Here is a 2,485-nt window from a genome sequence, read left to right on the forward strand (position 1 = left end):
TATATATATATATATATATATATATATATATATATATATATATATATATATATATATATATATATATATATATATATATATATATTTGAGAGGCCCACTGAGTGTCCGGTCTCCTTACTGGTCCGAAGGGATTAGCCAAAAGACAGGGAGAAATGGGTCGAGACTTCCCTCTTGAATGAAGTCAAGTCATGGGAGGTTGGAAATACATAAGGGAGGCATGCAGTTAGCAAGATGAGAAGAGCAGTTAGCATGAACAATGGTGGTGGAAGATAGCAAGAGATGCAACATTCCGGCGGCGAGCAACAAAGTTTACAACAGGATATCAAGTGGAGTGTTTCGGAATAGGAAGAAGTGGTGGTCACTTTGGAAAACAGACAGACACTAACACTTATTTTCCTTCTTTCAATCCTATCCTGGGAAGCACCAGTAACAACTGAACCACACCATGCCTGCCGAGAGCTTCCTTTTACTGAAATGAATTACCTTTTACTGAACTGAATTACAGGAAAAATTGAACAAAAATACTGTTTCCTTTGGAACAAAATGAGCCATCTACACTAATATCTGTGTATAACATTTATTTAGAGAGGGGTGACCGTTACACAGTTTGTTGTAGTCAATGTGATCGTGATGTGATCTGATCTCTTTGTATAATTAGTGTTGGCACAATGTGATGTGAATAAGCTCATTATTAACTTTATTTAGTTATCCAACACTATTTACTTGCACGTTATTTTCATACATCATTTTAAAAGATAATACTTGTACTATTTTGCAAGCATTTTCCTCTTCTGACTCCTAGGAATACTAATCCTGTTTGCATCAATCTTGTTGCGTCCTTTATGTGAATACCTTCATCAGATCCTCTCTTGGCCTGTCACTTTGTAAGGAACACAGATAGAAAGAAATCGTTCGTAGGAATTTTACGTACTCATTCTTACAACCTTTTAATTTCTTTTTTGTTATGTAAAAAACTCTTCTTTATGCTCCTTTGTGTTGTCTGAGTAAAATTAATATTATTTATGAAAACAATAAGAGAAAATATAATTAATTTATCACTAGAACTCTCTTTGAGTAATTATGCCTGATGCATAATTACTCTTGCTTCCAAGTATTTGTAATCCACTGGAGTGTGTTATTAGTGCACCTGTCACCAATTACTATAAATGTCACGTGATCTGTTTGTCCGGCGTCATCATATCTCATTATAGATTGTTCAATGTTCATATTGAATTAATAGATACCTTTAAAATAAGATTAGGCAAATTGATAGATATAAATGATAAATGGGTAGAGATAGTGTTTTTTATACAAGAGGTGACACGTAAAGGCATGATGGATTGTTGCAGCTTTTCTTTCTTGTGTGTTTGTGTTAGTGAGAGACACAGATAAGCAGGTTTGTGTCTTCCAGTACAATGTGGCATCATTTCAGGGCGCGGCGCCGTGTTCCACAAAGGTGCTGTTACTCACATTAGTGTGTGATAAACGACCTTTCAGCCTTACAGTAAGATCAATGCCCACTTTCAAACGCACACACACACACACACACACACACACACACACACACACACACACACACACACACACGTGTAGCCCTGTTCAATACTTACAATCAGATCACACACGTACAGACACGCAGACACACACTCTCTCTCTCTCTCTCTCTCTCTCTCTCTCTCTCTCTCTCTCTCTCTCTCTCTCTCTCTCTCTCTCTCTCTCTCTCTCTCTCTCTCTCTCTGCCATGTAAACAACAATAACAATTTCATTACCATTAACGCGTCTCACCTCGTTACACAATTCCCTCCCTAAAGTCTGTAGTTTCCTCTAAATAATAACTCAAACTAAACGCTCCTCGAGGTGGATGAGTTGAAGAATACGACAGATTCTGGGAGGCGTCAGTTACTTCAGTGGTGAAGGAATCCACGGAATTGATGAATCTTTTCAGGTCCGTATTCAGAAACGCTTTGCTCTCTCACCACGCCTATTTTCCAAGGTCACAGAGATGATTAGCGGCGTTTTCAAGAGTTTCTTCAGTTAATAATGTAGAAATCTTGTCAATCTGCCTCTAGAACCGTAAAATCACCTTTAAAATTTCGTGTAATTTTAATAAAGCCTTTTGAAATAGTGTACATAAAGCACATAAGTGTTTGGGAATACGAGCCACAAACGCACTGGGTGAATCAATCAGTTATTCAAGGTTATACTAATGTGGTCTGGTCAGGGCATGAGGAGAAACTTGGATTCGCCTTTATCCATGTCAGAGCGTCACTCCTCTCGGGCAACAAAAGAACGAAAAATAATGGCGCCACTAAGGTAGTCACTAAGAAAGGCCAAAAAAGAATTATCCAGAATTTAAGGGGACTGCATAGAGTTTGATGAATCATGAAGAAAAATGGATGGAATTTAATTAAACTTAATCAAAATGTCAAAACTACCATCCACATGAGCAAAACCAAATTTTAAGAAATTTAGATTTTCATGTAAA

This window comes from Portunus trituberculatus, unplaced genomic scaffold (assembly GCF_017591435.1).
Source record: "Portunus trituberculatus isolate SZX2019 unplaced genomic scaffold, ASM1759143v1 PGA_scaffold_204__15_contigs__length_355038, whole genome shotgun sequence".
Classification (NCBI taxonomy): Eukaryota; Metazoa; Arthropoda; class Malacostraca; order Decapoda; family Portunidae; genus Portunus; species Portunus trituberculatus.